General features: G+C 40.6%; 1 protein-coding gene and 1 long non-coding RNA gene across 31 annotated transcripts in view; one reads left to right on the top strand and one right to left on the bottom strand.

The window, feature by feature from the left end:
• ZBTB20 (zinc finger and BTB domain containing 20) overlaps positions 1-22,939 on the top strand; it is a 457,627-nt gene that overhangs the window by 336,910 nt on the left and 97,778 nt on the right. Inside the window, exon 7 of one of the 30 annotated variants that reach the window (XR_014688575.1) lies at positions 13,968-14,364. The exons of the other annotated variants lie outside the window; for them this stretch is intronic. The gene's annotated coding sequence lies outside the window, so the exon portion shown is untranslated. Of the gene's footprint in view, positions 1-13,967; positions 14,365-22,939 lie in introns of those variants that run through there. 30 annotated transcript variants of the gene reach the window in all.
• LOC311430131 overlaps positions 19,720-22,939 on the bottom strand; it is a 6,119-nt gene continuing 2,899 nt past the window's right edge. Inside the window, exons 2-4 of the long non-coding RNA XR_014688583.1 lie at positions 21,524-21,596; positions 20,344-20,881; positions 19,720-19,967 (exon numbers count right to left, since the gene is read on the bottom strand). This is a non-coding gene — a long non-coding RNA (uncharacterized lncRNA). The remainder of the gene's footprint in view (positions 19,968-20,343; positions 20,882-21,523; positions 21,597-22,939) is intronic.

Genomic DNA, 22,939 nt, shown 5'->3' with positions numbered 1-22,939 from the left:
TTAATCTTGCCAGGCTCTAATCTGTGATGGTTTTGTGTATTTAGAACAAAAGTTTACATTTTGCATTGAGTTTTTAATACATATTGGCAGTGAAATCTACTGTTTTGTAACAATGAAGCTTTTTGTTGTGATATAAAGGGAAATATAGAACTACCACATCATAATATTTACTAAAGTAAAGATAGACTAAAGTTTTCCAAATGTCCACCAGCATTTTAAGCCACTGTTTTGGGGTGTTCAAGCTGGAGCTATTGCCAAAAATAATGAGGACTTCTAAATTTATGTTTAGAACTCCATGTCCAAATCTGTCTGGACTTTGTGTTACTTCAGATCTCCATTTTGCAATTTAAATTCGTGTCTACTACATGTTCAGAGAGGAAAGTAGATGGCTGTTAAAGTGCTGCCTGGAATTAAAATTTAAAAAAAAAAAAAAAAAAAAAAAAAGGGCATAGCACAGTAAGAAAAAATAGCATTTTTATATCTGGGAGAGAAATTAAACTGCAACTTTTAGTTCAAGTTGAGTTCTGATTGTTGGAATTCCTTCAAAGGCATGCTGAAGTGCAAAGAGACATTCAGAATTTTTTCAGGTGCATGCTGAAACAAAGAGCTTTCTTTTGCTGATGGCAGAGCTAAAATATGTGACTTTAACATTTAAAGTTGACTCGGTACTTTTGCCATGCAGAAAGAAATGGCAGACTTGCTTCTCCCCCGCCCTATGGGCAAAAACATGAGATATGCTGCAGTGACTGCCAAAGGTGATATGACAATGCCAACTACCAAGGAGACGTATTTGAGCTGACCTCTCATGCCAGTGATCTCCCCATATTTCTTTCCATTCCCCTTTTCCTTTCATTATAAGGTGTCCCAAATCTGTAATTTACAACGTGCTGTTCCCGTTTTCCTCTGATATATTTGCTACAAATAAGTAGGAGTCTATGCGCGTGCATAGCTCCCCGTGGCAGTGTCAGGCCTGTGAGACGAGGGGAGCAGAGGCCCCCACAGAATACAACATGGCTTACGTCTAATGTGACATTTATTTGACTCAGAAAGGCAATTGATTAAAGTCCCATCAGACCTTTGCCATCATGTATTATGTATTTATCCAGCAGAGGCGGTTCATAACGGTCCCTGACAAATCCTATTATTTTTGTTGCAGAACTTCATGATATTGATAAAAAGTGTTAATGATACTCAGGGACTCGAAAGGCACACCTCTTGTGTGAACACTTCCTGCAGCAGCGGTGCAGCCGTTTATTTCTGTGGCAGGGACTGCATGCCATCAACATTTGTACAAATTCACCAGTTTATCCCTGCTCTGCTTTGGCAGTGTGAGGTAGCTGTGTGCAAGGCAGTTTTGATGGAAGCAACAAGCTAGCTTCGTGTTGGATAGGCACGTGGAAACCCAGAGCCGAAATCCCTCTCTAACAGTGCTTTGCTGTGTGACCATGAAGATGTCGTTTCCCTTTGTTTCTTGACCTGTAAGGCTCGAGTCACACACTTTCTTGCTTCTTTAAGTCAGGCTTATTCTATAGCTGAGGGCTTCTTTGTGCTCCTCCATTCCCATCCCAGCCAGCTCCACAGGAGCCTCATGTTATTTCAGGCATGTGTGTAAAGTTTGTATTGCTTGTACTGGCTCTCTCCTTTCTCTCTGTAAGGTAGGTCCTTCAGGCCACTGATCTTTTAAGTCCTTTTGGGTAACAGAAAAGAAAAAAAACAAAAAGTAGAATTGGGACATTTTCACGTTGGAAGCTGTTAATGGTACCTGTCAATCTATAGATAATAATTGATTTGTTCTGCCCTCTGCCTCAGTATCCACTGCTGGGCTTTCTTCTCATATCCCTACCCACAGCTTGCTGATGATTCAGTCATCCTCCTCCTCCCGCAGGTTATGTACATGTCTGTCTGTCTATATGTCATCTGGTTTTTGGACGTGGAGGGATTTCATGTATCTCTCCCCAAGCAGTATTCCCACTTAAGAGGAATGCAATTAATCTCTGCTCCACTTGAATGTCTTCGGGAGTTTTGAGAGAAGCAGGTGGATTCTTTGTCAAAAATATACCTTTTCATGGAAGAAAGTCTTCTTACCAGTCTTGAGCCTTTCTATCATATTGTCAACACCATCTAACAGTATTGACAATACTAAGGTGCTTTGCAGTAAGATAGGCACGTACTGTAGGATAAGTAGCTGCAGTAGGATGCTCTTTTTACTTCCAGAGCACTACCCATTCAGGTGGAACTCACACAATATTGAAGGATTACCTGCTGTTATCTTTGGGTAAATACAAAGCAAAAATGCCCCAAAGTGATCCAGATACAAAGAAGTTGCATGTTGTGTTAACCTGATTCCATGGACATCTGTTCATTTCATTGGTCTAACTGGGGTGTACTGAACTCCAGCATCATTCCGATTAGATTCTGCACTGATCCTGATCCTTGTGCTTTGACATCCTCTTAAAAAAAAAAAAAAAAAAAAAAAAAAAAAAGTGTCATTTATTCCTCAGCTTCATGAAGATATACTTGGTCAAGTAATGATGACCTAAGGGAAGATGAGCAGCATCTTACTGATCTCATCATAGTTATGAGAACCATCCATCATATGATCAGTGATTTGTGTGTCAAAAGACACCCAGCAATGTTCCAGGCTGCCAGTTGCCAGTTTCTGAGAGTACGTATTCACTTTATCAGACATGATGATGCTCAAATAGCCTTTGATATCTCTCTCTGTACATGTTCTTGCTGTTGGTACTTGTTCACCACCAAACTGTCATCTGGTAGCAATCCAAACCATCATCGTGAAATATCTACGAATAGCAGCATCTGAACCTCTTTACTTAGTTAGTGTGCTTCATATTATTTTGCAGATGAGGAACTTTAGAATAACAACTATGATTGCTACATCAGGAACAGGGAGGAGGCATCTTTTCTATTCTCAGGTTTCTTAAGAAATTCTCCATTACTTCAAAGGAAGATAATAACCTCCAGATCAAGCTTATTAATGAATCAAAAATGAACATTTGCAAAATGACAGAAAAAAAAAGTCTAGATGTACTAATTCTTGTATTTACAACAGCTTTTGAGAGCTGTTTTCATTTTTCAAGAATTAGCACATTTAGTGTAATAAATTGACATACAAATTATCCAGAAGAATCAGTTTATCCACTTACAAGAGTAAGGAGTTGGTTCAAAGGGAATTGTCACCTACACAGCAATTTAAGACAGGAAAAGGACAGTATTTTCCCAGCTATTGTATGTCTCCTGAAGAAAAGGAATTCTCCATAAGAAGCAAAAAACATGGGCAGAGACCCTCTATTTGGTGTGTGCAAATTAGAGAAATGGTAAAACAAGACAGAAACAGAAGTGGAGTAGAAATTATATTCTGAAGTGCTTATAGAAATCAAACTGTATAACTGAGAATCCACCCCTGCATGAATATTCTTAAATAATTGCCAGGACTTCAAACTTAATTCTATGTCTGAACACATAACCATCAAATGGACTTAAGCAATAGACTTGCATGAAAAAAAAATTATCTTCTTTAAAACAACTCTTATGAAGTTTGAAGTTCATGGTTTTGTTTGTTTGCTTGTTTGTTTGTTCTAAAACATTTTTAATAAAAACAGACCAAATATCCAGAAAACCAGAGAAGTAGCCGGGGGAAAAAAGGCCACATCTGATACCAGTTTTTAATTCAAGCATTAGTTTCACTGTTAATACTCAAATTATTTAACAAATAATAATGGCTACCCACAGCTGTGAAGTTGATGTGAGGATTATGACAGAGGCATGTAAGTGACCTGCTTAGGCTTGTAATACCTACAAAATATCCACAGAGGTTGAATGAGGTTGAATTTGAGACTGGCCAGCATGACAGCTGGAAATATCATGCCTTTCTGCCATTATGCTTATTGGAGATTCTTTTGTTCTGGTTATTTTTCATCAAATTAGTGTAATATAATATATTGAGTGTTAGCTTTCTTTGAAATGTAACAGGTTACAGCAGAAAAATTGGACATTAGACTAGAAAATTCTGGAAGTATAGTATTTAGATTTAGCTAGAAAAAAAAAAAAAAAAAAGAAAAAAAAAAGAAAGAAAAGGACAAAGAAAATGTAATCGTCTAGTGCACCTTTTTTCTGTCTTACTCCACACTGGCATAATTCAGTATATTTGGATAGAAAAGACCACCTTGCTGAGGCAGTAGCAGCATTGCCTACAGCAGTTTGAACAACATCAACCATCCAAATATTGAGACAGTCCAGTTTGTTAGGTCTGAAATCACTGTGCAAAATGGCACGACTACAGAATGTAGCAGAGCTTTTCAGAATATTCCCTTTACAGTTATGGTAAATTATCTTCCAACTTGGGCAAGCATGTTGCTGTTCTACATTTATATCACCACATGTCTATCTTTTTTTTTTTCTGAAATGTACTGTCAGTCCTTCTCCTTATCTAAAAAATCTCTGAGGCACTCAGTTTTAACATCATGTTACATAAAATGGGCACATACCTGTCTCCATAAAATGTATGCACCAGATTTAATGTGAAAAAAAAAAAAGTACTAAGAGAAAGTTGCACTGGAGGAGTGGTTATTATAAAGCCAGGTAACCAGAAATGGTTGGTTTCCCAAAACCCACCTCTTGATCAAAAGGTCGTAAATTTGACTACTGGGACTGACACTGAAATGCAAGTTCTCACAGAGGTCTAAATGCCGGACTAAGTCTCCACATTTATGCTAAATGTCCTACATATAGGGCACCATGATTGAAAATGAGCTTTAAAGAGCATCTCAACCATTTCCCTTTTCTTTCCACCTCTCTCACTTAAAAAAAAGAAATGGAAGCCATCTGCTATTTAGTTTACCTGTGTGCCATTACACAGATGTACATGGCAAAACATATGTGACCATTGATTAGTCCTCAGGATGTGCTTCATGAAGGCTGGCTTACCTCTTGGTGGGAATGGGAAATTTTAGACATAAAAGATTCATAGTGTATTAAGAAATAATGTTTTCTTCCTCTGAACTTCATGCTCACTGCTGCTTCCCTCCATCATTTTGGATAATATCGTGCTGAATATAATTCATGAATAGAGCCCCCCAGGTAATATTTTCATTTCATGTGTTTGCATGCCCAAAATATTAGATTTTTGAACACAACCAGAAGAAAATGCTTTTGGATTTGAATAGATCTTGCTGACTTCTCTTCCATCAGATTGAGTTTAAATTTAATAGAATGGCTGTATCCGTTTTCTGAATACTGTTTTCTAATGTTTTAACTTCTTAAGCATATGCTAAACAGCTTGATTGTCAGAGACAAAATTGGAATCCCAACTTCAAATAACATACAATTTAAAACTATTCATGCTTCAACCAATCACGAAAGTAAGGATCAGTTGCAACATTTGGACCTGGATATGTGTTTAAATTTCATATTCATCTGTCTTCACTTATCCTTGATACTGGTAAAAGAGATTAATTGAATTTCACTTTTTGCAGTAAACTCCCTTTTAGATAAAAGACAAAAATTAATGTGTTACATTCTGAATGCTCTGCAATAAGCACTGAAGGGTGTGAAGGATACCTTCTATGTGTGATCAGCATATAACCAACCTCAAAGAATAATATATTTGACAAACTGTTTTTCAATTCTTGCACTTAAATCCTTCAAGTTTTGGTTCTCAGTGTGAATTTCTCACTGTGAATGTCCATGCATGCTTAGCATGATCTAGTTATGACACTAAGGAATAAAATTCTGCCACAGAAGACAAAAAGAAAAATGCAGCTTTTCTTCCAATGAACTTTAATGGAAAGGTAACAATTCTAGTCATTGAATTACCTGTAGACTGAGGCATGCCTCAGGGAAGATTGTCAAAAATCCTGTTTTTTTTTTGTGAGCTTGTTGAAAATATGCTAGCAGATCATTTCTTTCGGAGCCTCAAATTAACCTCATATTGGTACCTTCTACTGTGACTTATGTAGCGCTGCCTTCACCTTACTTCCTGGCATGGCTATATTTTGTTGCATATCATCTTGGTACTGAGTGTGCCATTGCAGTATCGTAGCCTTGCTATCGGGCTGCCCAGTTTGTCCTGTTGAAGAAATTCACAAAATGTGATAGCCTGAATAGATCAAGAAAAGCATGTGACGTGTTCAGGGAGAAGTGGTGCTTTCTTTTTGTAAGTCCCTCTGTTCACCCAATATTTCTCCTCCAGATCTTATTCCAGCAGCATTTTGCTGGAAGACAGGGTCCAGTATTCAAGCAAGAAATCTGAGGCATTCAACTAGCAGATTAGTAGGTGAATGTGCTTCCTGTTCTGGGTGTAACAATATTTTAAAAGCATAAAAATGAACTGGATGCCTAATTCAACTGCACAAGTAAACTGCTCTGGCATTTTTGAGAGACCTGTGGCATCTTTGAACTTCCCAAAGGACAGAACCATAGAAATAACATGGAAATATTATAGAAAGTTATTCTCCTGCCAGGTGAATAAGGCCTAAATATTGTTAATGAGCAATTCGTTAAAGGTGATTGATCCTTTTATGTCTGTTAAGCATACTCTTTCTTTTTCCTACTTTATGATGTCCCCTCCTTTTATAAGGGGTTTCATAAAGAAAAATCACCCACTCCTCCCAAACCTATTAATTTAAAAAATGCTATTATGTTTAACTAAAAATTATGGAAATATAGCCTTCACCTTGCCCAATAATTCTTTTTTCAAAACTCCCCTTCAGGTAAGCATTTGCTCACTTTACAATCCTTTTACTAATCTTCATCTTAATTCATAATTTCCCTTGTGATACTATATCAAATGCTTTACTGATAGATTAAATTTACTGCACTTCCTTTGTCTGGATAATCAGTTATTTATCAAAGAAAGTTACTGGGTTAGTCTACTACAGTCTATCTTCGGAAACTCGTGTTGTGTTTTATCCCATTTTCCATTTACCTCCATGTCTTTCATTCCTTTTTCCTCGAGTATTTGCTACACTCATGCTATTGAAGCTCATGATGTTACATCAACATCAAACAGGTGTAAGTGAGATGCAAATCAGTTTCAATACACCATAGTACAGCTTTGCAGAATCCTATTCATTCTGACACCTACAAAGTGTTAAGTTCTCATCTGGCACACAAATAAAGTATCATTTATTATTTTTCATTGTCATTATAGCAAAGGGCAGGTGAGCTGATTTTGAGCCTTGGCTGGTGAGTGTTCGCATGATTTGCAAAAGGGTTTCTAGAGATAAAATCAGAGACATCTACCTACACATGACAGTGCTTGGGCACTTGCATTAGCAAAACCTTAATGTATGTATCAGTAATGAAAATCTTAATTAAGACTGCTGCATCATTGTCCACGAACACTCTTTCTTTCTCTGTATGTGATGTCCTTTGTGTATTGCAGCATCTACCTGGTCCAGACAGACAGAGCCCTTGAAGAGTGTCTGGCAGATCTGATGATGATTATTAACAACTAGCAAATGGCAAACTCTTACCCATATTTTGTCTTGATATTGAAGCTTAGAATAGTGGGGCATGCAGCATAGCTTACTTTTTATTTTATTTTATTTTATTGCTTTTTCCACTTCATTATCTTATTAGTTGGTTTCAGAATCCAGTAGCATTGATTAGAAGTGAATTATGTAGCTTACACTTGCCAAAATGTGCAGGCATCTATTTACCCAATAACATACCTTTTCCTTTAGAAACAATGCACTTGCCTAGGCCATGTTCCGTATACACAAAAAGTATGCTAATGTAATGTGAAGACAGATTTTAATCTCCGTAAATTCAGGAAATTTAGAGTTAAGGTTCCCACAGCAACCTTACCTCTGCCCCTTCCATACAATAGGGTCTTTCACTGCATGTTCCCTAGCTGCGGGCTTACCAAGGCAATATAGTACATAGAGAAGACAGTTTGATGGGTAGGAGCTGCTGAGTTTTTTCCCTGAAATTATATTACAGTGACATTTTGTTTGTTGAGCACTGTCCATGTTTGCTGTGGTTTGAAATACATTGAAAAAGCCTCTCAATGTAATGGACATAAGAACAAGTTATAGATATACTGATAAAAGCACAGATAGTGTAAAGTGAGGAAGGATGTATTCATGCACATGTGTGCACACATTTATCTCCATGAAAGCCATCAGAGTTGTATCTTTTACTTCCAGATGAGTCAGACTGACTTCTCAGATTCACTGTTGTGTCACTGACATTGATAGTTTCTCTGGACTCACACCTGCACAGTAGGAGAATATGTGCAGCTACTGCTGTTTACTTTGACTGAGAAACAGCTACTGAGCCCCTTCTTGGCTGTACAAATCACTTTAGCCCCATACAGAAACCTGCGCTTGCAGTGACTTTCCTTTTGCATAAATGTTGCATAGAAAGAGTTATTGCAAACTAATAGGAGGATTCGTGCTGAGGTTATTTGTTTGTGCAAGGCAGAAAAACTACATATGCCTTTACATCATCAAATGAGAAAATAGTTTTGAGAGCAAAGCACATGTAATGCAATAATCAATCAAACTGCAGCTCCTGTTTCAGCCACCATTAATATTCTCTGGACCAATATGTACTTCACTAAGACATCAAAAACTGAAATGCTTCAGGTGAAATGAAATGTTTAAGTAAATGACTAGTTGGTATCAAGTCATTGCACTTATATCTGGACAGAATGTAAGCGAAGAATCTTCTCCAGTCAGATTTGATGCCATTCTTTACCCAAATGCAAAGATGCAATAGTAAAACTGCAGAGGTATGCAATGGTAAATTGAATTCAGAGCATTTATGGAAAGCTATTGCCACTGCAGTGAGAGCCCACATATTGTAGATGAAGGGAAATGATACAGTTGTCCTTGTCCCACCATAAGTGACAACTCCAAATTTTTTTGGAGAGAGGATAACCCTAGGTCTGTACTGCTAGTTGAAGCATGATCTTGAGAGGAGAGAGAGCAGGAGCAGCCTGGAGGCACCAGCCAGCAGACAGGGCTGCCAAGCACAGAGCTCCAGCCATCGCCATTCTCTCCAGCGAGAAGATCATGCCAGAGCTTTAGCAGTTCTCCTTGAGAGTGTGTATGTGTATACAAAGTGCACGATAGGCAGGACTGAGCCAGATCCCATCGTAAACAGTGTTCACCAGTCTTCTGTGTTGCATCTTGCTCAGATTGCAGGAATAATGATTCTTTCTCTTCATTTGTTTGTGTGGTGTTTTTTTTTTTGGTCAGTTACACAATTGAGAAGTTTCAGTGGTGTCTAAAGTTAGAAATCTGTAGCTTAGAGTCTGGGAGAATCTTTAAGAAAAGAAAGATATTTTAATATGGTAATAACCTTGTTATTTCAAAACCAAGTGGTTTCAAACATGGCAGCACAGCTACTTCTCTTTCAGGACTATGTACGTGTCAAGTTTGATGTTTTAAAACAAAGCTGTGTTATAATTATACAAGTGTGTTTAAGAAAAAAAAAAAGCTTATGGAAAACTTAACAGCTGGAAACTGTTTTTTACATACTTGGATGACTCAAAAACAGCTGAATGGGTTTTTGCAAAGCTTTACCAAAAATGTCATTTCTGGATTGAGACAAGGCATGAGAAAGGTAACTGTTTCAGAAAGATATAAGCAAATATAGACAGAGATTATTTAATTCATCAACTTCCACTGTACGGTCGTTAATGTAATGCTAGAAAAATAAAAGAATTCATATTTATATAGTTTTTCAAAGATTTCAAAGATCTGTACCAGAATTTAAGGAACTAAGCTTTGTAGCTGTGAGTTAATCAAATATTAATATTTATATTTCATTTGAATATCACATATTCAAACAGGAAAACAAATACATAGAGAAAGGTACAGGGCTTGCCAAAGTTCAAGTAGAAAGAGAATACATCTGTGTTTGAAATCACAGAACGGTTTGGGTTGGAAGGGGCCTTAAAGACCATTTAGTTCCAACCCCCTTGCCAAGGGCAGGGACACCTCCCACTAGACCAGGTTGCCCAAAAGCCCCATCCAACCCTGGCCTTCAACAGCTTCTCCGGGCAGCCTGTGCCAGTGCCTCACCACCCTCACATAGAAAAGAATTTCTTCCTAATGTCTAACCTAAATCTCCCCTCTTTTATTTTAAAGCCATTTCCCCTTGTCCTATCCCTATACGCCCTGACCGAGAGTCCCTCTCCAGCTTTCCTGTAGGCCTCCTTTAGGTACAGGAAGGCCGCTGTCTCTGCCAAGCCCCTTTTCTGGGCTGAACATCCCCAACTGCCTCAGCGTGTCTTTATAGGAGAGGTGCTCCTCTGGTCATGATCAGCCCTCTGATCATCCTCATGGCCCTCTTGATAGCACAGAGACCTTTAAGCTAGGCCCCTGATGAAGGTGCTTTATAGCCTGGAGTAGCTGAAATTCCCTTGTGCTGCTCTTCAGGTGCTCTCCTGCTGACCTGTGGCCCTTTGACTGTGTGCCCTGCATATTGGCCATCTTGCTCATGACACCAGTCACAGAGGGGCAAAAGATGAAGTGAAAACAAAACCAAGGCCCTTCCTGAACACCCCCATGCCTTCAGATTGCTCAGCTTTTGAAGTGCAGCTGCGCTCTGAGGCACACTTGGCACTGCCGATCCCTGGGCTAGGCTCTCCCAGATTCCCGTGGCAGGTGAAGAAAGAGCCTCATTCATCCACAGGCTCTGGGCACAGGTACCCAACCCACCTCTTTCTGTCTCCCACCTTAATACCAAAGCCAAATTCTGCCCCATCCTGCCCCCTGCAACCATGACACTTGGCTGAATTCAAGCATTGCCCCTGGGCCTAAGCCACAGGAGGGCTGTCGAGGTGACAGAGCTGCCACCGGAGACGTATTCTGGGGTCTTGTTCAGGGCACGGTCCAATCTGTAACTCAGTAACAATCATTTTACTGTTTGAAACCTCAGTCGGTGAATAAATACCATTTTACTGCTGCTTAGTTTGGATGTGGAGCTGTATTGGAGGAAACTGCTCTTCTTTCATACTGAATTTTGTTTCAGGGCGGTGTGTGTGAAAAATAACACAAATAGGAGTATTTTTGGATGACCATACTGAATAGTCAGCAAGAAGTACAGTATGGTGAAGGGAAATCTGTTTGTAGTAAAAGCAATATGAGCTTGTGGTTTGCTCTTGGGACTGAGACATGAATTTTCACTTTAACCCTAGCAGAAAAGCTCCCTCCGATGCTGAGGAAATCTCCGGTCATTGCACCTCGCTTTCTCCCTCCGTATATTAGTGGTGATCATGACCCAGCTCTCCAGAATGCCGTTCATCTCGAAGTTCAGCTATTATCTGTGGCTTTGTAGGCATGCTGCTCACACCTAACAAGCCCACTCCTTGTCAGAGTGCAGAGTGCCAATGTCTGGCTTTCCAGATCAAGCAGGCTTTTTGGTGCTCGCTCCTTTTAGCTCTACTCAACGCCCGATGGTGGAAGGGAGAGCCAGGCTGCCTCGTGCATTATGCAGAAGATTTTCAGCAGCAAGCCCAGGTTAAGGATTCAGTGCTGATATTTCAGCGGGACATAAATATCATTTCATTTTCTAAGCACAGCTGATCTGAGGTCCTTGAGAAATGGTAATCGTGAGGCAGACTTCAGCTTGCCGTTTTTCCAGGCATATTTGCGGCAGCCCCAGATTTCATTAGATTTAATCTGCTCACCCAAACTATGGAGTCACATGAAGAAAAAAAGATGTATCTAGCCAGCTAGGAGCACTTAACTCCACAAATCCCCTCGGCATAGCAGGCCACCATCAATCTTTTCTAAGCTGTTTGAAAGCTTTGTCTGCGTGCCCTACGTATTGACCATCTTTGCCAATGAAGGACCTCAGTTTTGTTTTCACCTCATCTTTTGCCCCTTTGAGATGACTGGTGTCGCCAGTGGTTCTCACAACAAGGTGTCCTTGTTCTCCTAGTGTCAACAAAGCTACAGCTTATGCCAGCCTTTAACTGGACATTAGAAGGAACCAGCCTTTAACCGGGCATTAGAAGGAAATGAGGCTCTTCACATTTCACTAGCAACATTGCTTCATCTGCTTTATAAATATTTTTCTGGTCCAAAATTTCTCCACTGTTGCATTTTGTGATTCTCATGCTAAAACGACTCAAATGCTGGGCAGTATTGTTACAAAACTCTCTCTTTCTTGTATGTACATACCCTGTGCAGCAGGAAGTTTCAGGTTCATGGATATTTTTATCAGAAGTCATTCATTCTTGCTTTCCTGAGTCATCTTTTAGATAGTATGTTGTGTTTTTTGGTTTTTTTTTTTTTTAATATTTGTTGACCAGAGGATGATGTGTTGAGATGACTGGATAGAGGAAAGAGGAGAAGGATTAGTAAAAGGCAGAAGTCAGTGAGTTTGCTAATCTGTTGGAGATAAATCCTTCCCTGGAGAAAGAGTTGCATCCTGTAAAGCCCAGAGCAGTTTCAGTACAACGGACTTGCAGGCTGGCAAATTCTCTGCTTTCTCACTAGCTGGTATGAACAGCACTTAAAAAAAAAAAAAAGGAAGGGAAACAACAGACCTTTAAAGACAATTGCATTTAAACTTTGACAGAAATAGGAGAAACAAACTAAAGCCCAGTAAGCAGAGTCTTAGAAAAAAAAATATTTTCCGTAACAGTATGCTGTATACACGAGTTGACATCATTTAAATAGCACAGGTGCACATGAGAGGTATGTTAGATGCAGCAGAAACTTTGGAGCATCCTCTTTATGGCCCTTCCACTCCAGCAGGGATTTATGGTTTAGCGTGTCTGCCTGTGCTGGACAGCATCTTGAGCGGTCACCTTTTTTGATTGAATTTTTTTCAAGCTTTACCAGGAGTGGTTGAAAAAAGCATGGAGAGAGAGCAATGAAAATTTTGTTTTTCTTGCCTAATTGAAACAGAAAAATCAATGTTGCCATTTTGGAGTGAGAGGCAGGTACCTCTCCATATGCACATAATGGGTTTTGCAACCTATTTTGAACAGAGTCATAGGCACAGGCAGGAAAAGTAAGAGCAACAGGTGGCAATGTGCAGGCATGCTTTCCATTGTATGTCTTTAATAACAATATTGACTCTTTCATACTATATGAACCCAAAGTTTTGTTGAGCTTGCATGACAAGGTTGTGCTACCAATGCATGTATAACCCACCTGCACATGTGCTCTTTGTGAAACATTTTGCCAGCCCATTTGCAGTTTGCACTGGGATTTAGCAGAGTTTTGCAATCTCAGAGAATTCTGGCTTGTCAGATACAGTATTAAATGAAATTGGTTTGTATTGCAACAAGGCTGGTGGGAGGATCAAAGCCTTGGTATAAAATAAAAGGAGCTACTTGGCTTCTGTGTATGAAATTTCTCTGTTTCCCTCTATTTTTTTCATTAGTATATTCGTCTCAAGGTATTCAGTTCTCCAGCAGTTAGCAAAATATTGTACCAAAATGGTTATTAGAGGGGATTGTCTCTTTAGTTGCTGTAAGCAGGGAAGCATGTTATTTGTACAAAGGGTCTCAGAAACTGTGTTTTTCTAAGGTTGATCAACTTTTCATTTTAAAATCACAGAGGCATGCACCTAGACAACTTCATATATCTGATAATTCTAGCTTACCCTAAGAAGTCTGTGGCCAGCTAGAAATTTGGCAGATTGTCTCTCAGATGAGGAAGTAATTCTGGTTTACAAATTTAAAAGCCAAAAGCTGTTTTAGTATTTCTTAAATGTCAAAACAACCCTCTGACCTTGAAAATGACTCTCTCTGTATACTTTTTGTGCTTTTAAGTAAAAAACAGTCCTTTTTTTTAGTGCAATGTTGTAGCCTGGTAGTCATCAGATCTTAGAATTTAGGGAACAAAAAGTGACATTAACTCATCTATTCTTTTGTATCAATGGCAGCTGGAGGGAAAAAGTCTTAGTAACCTTTAACTATGCTTCCAGTTTATTTCAATAATGTACATCGCCTGTCTTCTCTGTCTGCATTGTTTCAGACCTCATAATAATCATACATGGGAGGACAAGATTTTCTGCTGTATATCAGAAGAGACCACCTGTTCCTTGATTTTGGTCTGTACCTTTCAACCCAGACTGATCATTCCCAATCCTTCATATGACCAGCTGAACTTAAATATGACATTTGAGCAGCCCATTTAGTTTACGTATCTCCAGTATTCTTACTTCATGTAAAGGCCTTTTACCACTTCTGAATATTTAGTGGTTTTCCCTCCTCTGAAAATGTGCCCTTCCTTCATCACTTCTACCTCTTTTTCTCACTCTTACTTTTCCAGTGTAGAAAGGAGACATCTGTGTGGTAGAAAGGAGACATCTTTCAACAGAGTAGAAGCCGTCTGTGGTTCTCACTGGTAATAAGACATGGCATTAATGAAACAAGTTTTGAAGCCCTCCTTTCTCCTGCGGTAGCAGAGCACAGCACATCCTCAGCATTCCCAGGCCCTGCTGCTCTGCCCAAACAGCAGTTTAGATCTTCTAGGTTTTGTTACAAGGAACCTCCAGACTCTTTGCAAGGTGAGCTCTGGCCCTCTTCTGCCTCAGTTATCAGTAGTATCTAACGTGACTCCACCAAGACTTTCTGCCTGAGAGTTTTCTGTGGGTAATTGCTAATGAATTAACTTTCCGTGGATTTCCCTGAGTAGAGATGTCATATTTTCAGCATTTCACCATTTATTTACAGAGGAAACTGAGGAACAGTTCTTGATTTGACAGAACACATAAGCACGTATTTATTTTAATATAAAGGTCATTTTTAAGAGATTTCTTGCAAAATCCTTTTAAATATCTACCTCAAGTAGTCTGCTGAAATGCATCTTAAAAAGAACTTTGTACTCTTTATAGCATTGATTCATTAGGTAACAGTGTTATGTAGAGATGGGGAAACTGAGGCATAGCATTTACCTACAGTTATACAACCTGAGTGCTGCTGCTCAGAGTTAAACAGTTTTCTTTGCATAGTCTTTTGTGGTTCCGTTCCTCACCTTTTCGAAAGAGTTGATCATTTAAAAGGCTGAACAAGACTCTTTGGAGAAGAGATTTGGAGGTGTTGGCTGTAGTGTGCTAAGGTGATGGTTAATCTGCCTGCCAGTTTAAAATGTAATGTTATTAGTTATTAAGTACATTGAAACATTAAAAAGTAATACCTGCTCAGTGATACGCCAACTTTATATAGAGCAATAACCTACTACTGGTCTATAGTTACATTATTTAATCTAGACCTAATCTGCCATTCAAACCAGTCATGAAATGAAGTAGTCATACTGTGAAAAATAATTGATTGTTCAAACTTATAGGGCTAAATTCAGCAGTGACCTGATTGAAAGAAGAGAATTACACTTGTGTGCAAACACAAGTTTGTGGGAAAACAAGTGACAAAATAATATACGTTGCCTTGACTCTCTCTTTTCCCAGCTGCTATCACGCAGTAATGTTGGTAGCACTTTCTGATGTGCTGGCTTTGCCCCCCGCTTCCTCTGTCCAACATTCAAGTTCTGGCGGTTTAATTAACATCTTACCAGGAGAGTTGGTACAGGTTTACATTTTCTCTGCCCTGCATCCATTTACACCTAACCATGACCTGGCCCAGAGCTTGAACCATTGCTGTTCTCACTGAGCAGTTTGGAGCAATTGGCCTGATCCTGCGTTCAGTGAGGGGTGCTGGATGCCAGAGCACTTCCAATGACCTCAGTGGAATTGCTACTGGATCACCCTGATGTAAATACGAGCACATCTCAGGCCAGCAGACCTCGGTGATGAGCTGTTTCCAGCATCCCATTTCAGGAAAAATAGTGAGCCCCTTTGAAGAAAAATTAAAAAAAAAAAAAAAAAAACTTTTCTCTCTCTTTCTGAACGCCTCCACAGAACAACATGGGGGAAAGGAGGGGAAGAACAAATATTCAACAGGAATTTTTTCTTCAGCCTTCTTGGAGAAAAACATACCCCCCCAAATCAAAACAAGATGGAGCCATGGAGCCCCACCTGCCGACTTGAGGAAATCAGGAGAAGAAAGGGAAGATGCCTGGTCCCGTGCCAGGCATTCAGCACTGCGCTTGTAGCACTGTGATGTGGCACTTAAAGCTCTGGGGGACCTGGAGCAAGCGTTACAAATGCAACAAAACCTCTCATGAAAACGAGCCTCTTAACAGCGTGTTGAGCTGGTCTGCGATGGCCTCAGGAAATCCCCCTGGCTAGACAGGGCCTTTTTATCTACTACATTGCTCTGACTCAAAGAGAAATCTCATCTAACCTCCTTGACCAGAATTTGTGCGAGCATGTAGAGCTTTGCAATTTCCTTATTTTCAGTTAATCGTTTCCCACCTCCCTCTCTGAAAAAAGTCCATCCTACCTTTCTTTGCTATTGCATTGCTTTTAGCACGCAGAGCCCAAGCCTGCAAACACGTGGCACGTCCTCGGTCATCCTGCTTCCTGCCATCCTTCCTTTGTGGTCAGATCCCTAGCTGATGTAAACTGGCCTAGGGCCATTGATTTGAATATTTTCACTGGCTGAACACTTGGCCCTTTGATTCTTAGAGAACTACTCATTTTTAATAGCACCACGACTTGTTTGCAGGCTCAGGACCATCTACGAGCAAATGCTTGCGTATTAATTACAACAAAGAGCAAATCTACTTGACATTTGATTTTGTTTTTCTTGTTTCCTTGCAAGCTTGAAAATGAGCTGCTTTTGCCAAAAAAAAAATCGAAATGCATTTCACACTTTTTTTTTTTTTTGACTTGAAATAGGCCCCTTAAAAAAAACTGACATGTTAAACACCACCAAGAAAATGATTATTTGGACATATGGCTCTTCTTCCTGAACTTTGCAGAGAGGTTAGATAACGCTCTTTCACATCTTAAAAGACTAGACTCCTGCTACATTACTAACATATTCTTATGTAATAATCCGGCACTGGTGATACTTTATCCAGTCCCAGTAATGTAAGACTCATTTCTAGGTTGGTCAGTTATGAGGGAATTCTTTTTTTTCACAGATTATCTTTTAATTATTTTTTTCCTTACTCTGTCCTGAAGTAGAATACAGAATAGAGTAGAATCATAGACTAAAATACCTTGTAGCTCTATCTTTTAACAGGGCTTTGCCATGTTGTTTCTATTAACCATTGCACATTTAATACAAAAGTAAAAATCAATTTTAAAACCCCACCCTTACATGAAGGCAAACCCATCCAAACTCATACAATTTATTTTCAGACTGGGATGTTTCATAAAGTTGAAAAAAATATAAGAACTAAAAAGAAGTATCAAATCATCCAAAGTAGTGACATTTCACAGGAGGGTTGTCATAGAGCCACATTATTACAGACTGGTTTGGGTTGGAAGGGACATTAAAACCCATCCGGTTCCACCCCCTGCCATGGGCAGGGACACCTCCCACCAGCCCAGGTTGCCCAAAGCCCCATCCAGCCTGGCCTTGAGCACCTCCAGGGATGGGGCACCCACAGCTTCTCTGGTCAGCCTGTGCCAGCGTGCACAGTGCCTCACCACTCTCAAAGGAAAGAATTTCTTCCTAATGTGTAATCTAAATCTCCCCTCTTTTCATTTAAAGCCATTCCCCCTTGTCCTATTGCTACACTCCCTGACCACGAATCCCTCCCCCTTTGGCTTAGACCAAACCCTGTTCCTGCACAGGGTAGGGACCCTAATTCTGCTGCCCTGTGCGTACCACTGCTCTCTGTTGTACACAGGGCGTTTGACTAGATGGAGCAGTGGTCTAATCTGATGTGGCAGCTCCTTCATTTTTATCTTTTAAGTGCTTTACTTACATGAATTAATTCTGAAAACACTCTTGTGACGTTAGTCATTGTTATGATTCCCATTTTAGAGACCCTGTGTCTAATTCTTAATTATACTAATTCTTCCTTATGCTGGTGAGGTTCCAGATCCGTGAAAGGGTCTCCCAACTCAGGGAGATGGATTGCAGAAATGTCAAGGGCAATATGAGAGTTCATTGCCCTACAGCAATATTCTGTTTCTCTACGGTCAGAGAGAAATATCGGAAGAAGAACATAAAAGAGGCTATGTTGATTTGTGCTAGGGGCTACATAGGAGTTTGCATAGCTCAAGCCTGCAAGAGGTGTTGTATTGGCCAAAAAGAAATTACTGATTTATATTTTTTTTTGGCATTTCCTTCAGTGTGCCCCCAATCTCATCAAAAGAAAGCGAAAGCTGCCTCTGTTGTCCCTTCTTTTCTTTTTGTCAGAGAACATTTAATGGAGAATTGACACACACCAGTAAAACCAGAAGAGAAGCAATGAGTTGGAGGGAGGGAGGAAGAGTTTGAGACTTGCCCCAGAATGAATATAGCAAGCCATTTTAAAAGTAGCCATCATGTGGTCAAACCAGAAGGATCTGTCTTTCTGTATTATAAAGCTAACAGTGAAATGTATTACAAAATGATTAGGAACAAACAAGCAGGAAAAATGAGTGATGAACTACTCTTAATTTCTTCCTGAGGTTGTCCCATTCACCTTGCTGGTAGTAGTTGTGTCTGTGGAGAGAGCGGAGGTGGCAGTCAACCTATCTGTGTCCTCCTTCCTCATGGCTTCCCCCAGCCCAAGGATATGATGGACAATCATATCTGCTACAGAAGAGACAGAACTCTACACTCTCATCTGATTCTTTGGCTACATGCTCCGCTCATATCCAAGCCTAAGAAAGAAAGTGGTATACACAGAGGGTATACACAGAGTAGGGACCCTTGTAGCAGAGAATAGGCTTGGGAAACTGCAGAGGAGCAAAGGAAAGCTTGGAGATAGAGCATGGAGAAATTCACCCCTTGGTGTGTGTCACAGAGCTCGGCAGAACTGATAGAGAGGAGGTGCTGGGTAGTTTTAGACAAAATTGTTGTTGGGCAAGAAGCCTGAGCCCCTCAGTGGGATCAGTATTCCCCTGTGGTATTGGCAACACTGATTTCACACTGTCATCCGGGGGAGAGCAAGAAAAGTTAAGAAGTAAGATGGACCAACATAGTTTCAGAAAACAGTCTCATGATTTTGGTGGGAGTCTCGTGGTTTTGGCATGCTGAGGCTGTGCAACTCCTAAAACTGATAATACTGTAATACTGTTCCTACAAAGGTTTTGTCTTGAATGAAGAATGAGGAATAATTAAGATTTTTACTTAGCGTTGAGCCTATGGAAAAGCTTACAGAAACGAGACGTCTTTAGGTAGGGAAGACAGTAGGTGCAGAGGCACAGTATATGTCACGTGGAAGTGCAGGAAATGAGATTTGAGAATGTGCAACAGGACCAAGGTTCGAAAGAGGGTTATATGGCATGTCTCACATCAGCATCACAGAAGTGGGGCAGACATCTGCTTTAAAGTTCTTCACATCAAAATTATAATTGTCTTTCCATGCAAGTCTGAGAGAAAATTAAGATGAGAGAAAAAAAATAAATAAATAAAATAATTTAAATAATAATAATTTAAATAATAAAATTAAATGAGAGAAAATTGAGGCTCCTGACACCCCAAGATACTTCTTTCAGAAATCACAGAATAGATTGCAACCGAACAGACCAGCATAGAGTAGACTGAACACACAGTTCTGCTTAAGTCATTTTAATTTTGGAGCAGACATACTACAATCTGGTAACAACAGTATGGATAGCGATGGAGGGTAGACCAAGGTTGAGAAGTTAATGTTTTTGTTGTTTAGAAGTCTTCTGAGGCCTTCACGATAAGCACCCACAGAATCATATAGAAAACATATGTTGCCTGCAAAAGCCACCTCTTTATTCATCTGCTTTTTAATCAGTGATCAGAGTTCCTTAATTCATTAAGAAAATGCTCACTGAAGAGGAAGAAAGGCAGCAGTCTTGCTCTTCTCCTATCTTCTCAATCAGATGTTTCTTAGAGCTCCCATAGGTTGCGCTGTTGCTTGTCCAGTGAAGGTAAGGGGATAACACTGGTGCCTGTGAGAGCATGGCTCACTTTGCAGCATCTTATTGCTGGTGGTAACCTGCAAAAAAAGAACAAAAATATATCTCTCAGCCCAATTTGCAATATTTTCGTTTTTCATTCCACAACATAGGACGTTATATTTGTATTGTTTAAGTGACAGAAAAAAACTATGGAGTCTCTCTGATGCTCCCCTTAATACTTCATTGCTGTCAGCAAATCTCAGAAAGGAATTGTCGTGGGAACTGCCCAGTGTCAGTACTAGGTTCTTTAGGAACCAGTCCTGGATACCTGATAGAGATTTAATACACAAGGCAGAGCCAGCTCTGGTCATCAAAGCAACAGGGAACAGTCTTGTTTTGTTTGCCTCAGAAAATCAAATTGCATACAAGACAGAAGTGAACTGGGTTAGGCGCAGAGCAGGGTAGCTTTCTCACCTTAGCATACAAAGCTATCTACCAAGCATAGTAGTGAAAGTTAGGCATGATTGCATGCCGAAAAGATCTTCTTGTGAGCAAGGAGTAGACTCCTGTAAGGGGTGGAGTTTCCAGTCTTTTTTTTTCTGATTTGTTTTGAATGGGATGCTAACCATATATTCACCCTCTGCAACATGCTGTGCTGGTTTACATCTCTGAAGAAAAAGCAGCAACTCCGTTGCTTATGAGTACAAGCCCATAAATCTAAAGGAATACACTTAAACAATTTATCCTGAGATTACATAGTTACACCCCCTTTTCAGGTAGACGGAGCTCTTAACTGTCCTTCATTGCAGAGCACTTCATTCTCTGTAGAACCAGATTCTTCTCCGTGCCACCCAGATCTCTTGATTTCCCATTAACGTCAGCTCGTGTCAGCCGTGCTGAGTGTTATGAGTTGCGCTGCAGAACACTTCATATACATTAAAGGAACGAGCGCTGTGTCATTTCCAGGTCCTTCCCAGTCTGCTGCTGCTTCGTGTCCTCCTTTTGGCTGCCGCTGTGTAATACAAGTAGAAGTCAGAAAGCAAGGAGCTGTTCTGGTGGCTTTTCCCTTCATAAATCCTGCCATTTGCCACTGGCAAATCCATTTACAGTTCTCATATTTAAACATCTATTCCAATTCTGTTGCCACATTGTCTTCCTACAGAGTGGGTATCATGCAGGAGAGCTTGAAAGCTTTCTGCAGCACTGATTGCCTTTTCCACGGGAAACAGCAAACTTTATTCAGTGGCTCAGATTGAGCTTTCAGATCTCGCTTCTTGGGCTAAACCTCCCTGATGCATGCAGTGATTTATACGAAGGAAGAGCAAGCAAGAGAGAGCAATGCAAAGAAAGAGATCATCATCATGTATCTAAATTAAAAGCTGTGGTAAAATCTCAGGAGGGGAAGATGCTGCACATTTCTGGAGCTGTTCTTGTTTGTTTGTTTTTTTTTGCATTTAGACTCTGGGTCTGCTCTTGGTTGAAATTCTCATAGAAATCAGGAGGTCGTAGACTTGCGTAGCTTCTAGTAGAAGGGGACCTTCTGAGAGCAGGACTTGACAGTAGCACTTTCTACATGAAGCACTATAGGAGATTTGGGGATCACCACATGAGGAAGACATGCTAATAAAATATGTGCCACATAGTAAAAACTCACCTGGGTGAAATGCTGCTCCTTCTGATATCAATGGAAATTTCCTTTTGACCAAGGGTTGCTATGGCAGCAAGCACTGGAAATGAGAACAAGGACATTTTGATATGTCTACACTGTGGATTGCAAATTATGATACCCGAATTACTTTTAAACAGTCTTGCAAGAAGTGGTCTAGTTAAGGCAGCCCGGAACGCCACGGAGCCTCATTTACCGTGCTGAGCAGCTTGCTTTCCTGTGCTCTCAGTGCCCGTCCATGCCCGGGGTGGAGGAGAGGTATTTGGGGGGAAGCTCATTTTAGTTTCATGGGACGAGGAACAGATTGACAAGGAGTGGTGTAGGGAAGAAGAAACAGCATGAGAGAGGGCAAGCTAGAAAGCAGGAGGAATCCATGGAGTCAACCGGATGGAGGGGCTGGAAGCAAAAGTGACAGCAACAGAAGAGGTACAAATTACTGAGTCCAGAGACCAAAGGGTCTCTCCCCACAGCCGTGCGCTTTTCTGTGCTCTTCGGCACTCAGCCTAGGGCTCCTGTGTCTCAGCGTTTCCGTGGTCAGGCAAATACCACCAGAGCCATGGAGAAAGCATCACGCTTCCAGTGGCTGATCACGTCGTAAGCAGGTTCGACTCGTGCTGCCGAGGACGCTGCCAGCTGCGGTGGTGAAGTTCTGTATTACAGCTCCGCAGGTGCCTCAGCATCGGTGGCTCCGCGGGAATGGCATTTGGTTTTCGAGCTCGCTTTAAAAGAACACCCGGAGAAATTATATTGAAAGCGCATTACGGTAACGTTAATGTTACAAAGTCAAGCACTTAAAAGTTCGGAAATGCCACAGTTAATGTTGCCCGTGCAACCTTACTGAGGGCCCCTTGTACCATTGCTGTAGCCCGTAATTACATGACTGCACACTGCTTCTTCCACTGAACTCCTGCATCAAGTGGTCAGAGCCTCTGCATATTTCATTAGAAACACAGCCCAGGGCTGTTTTGCACCCTGCTGGATTATTAGTTTGGTACTGACCCAGAGAAGAGAAAACTGCTTGTCTGTGTCACAGTGCTCTGCAAAATCTCGTCTGGAAAGCAGTTGAGGCCTTTGATGGCATGGTGTTCCTCTGAAATCTCCTTTATCGTTCTTTGGTAGTGCCTTACCTCCCACAATCCTGCTAGAGGACTGCATGTATTTCAAACGGGAGCAATTCGTATTTCGGGGAGGCTGGGGGCACAAACTCACAAATAGCATTTAACAGACCTCATTAAGTCCAGTGCCCCATTTGCATCTGCAATGCACCTCTCTCCTTCTGAACCTGGCCAGTTCTCTGCTGGGTAAACGGGCACCAACTGCCTGGTAGGCAGATGGGATAGGGCCGCCCAGGACATTGCGTTTTAAGGGGTGGAAAATGGCAGGAACCCACCTTTTCCCATAGCA

This window comes from Aythya ferina, assembly GCF_964211825.1.
Source record: "Aythya ferina genome assembly, chromosome: 1".
Classification (NCBI taxonomy): Eukaryota; Metazoa; Chordata; class Aves; order Anseriformes; family Anatidae; genus Aythya; species Aythya ferina.
This window is presented reverse-complemented; position numbering and strand designations above follow the sequence as displayed.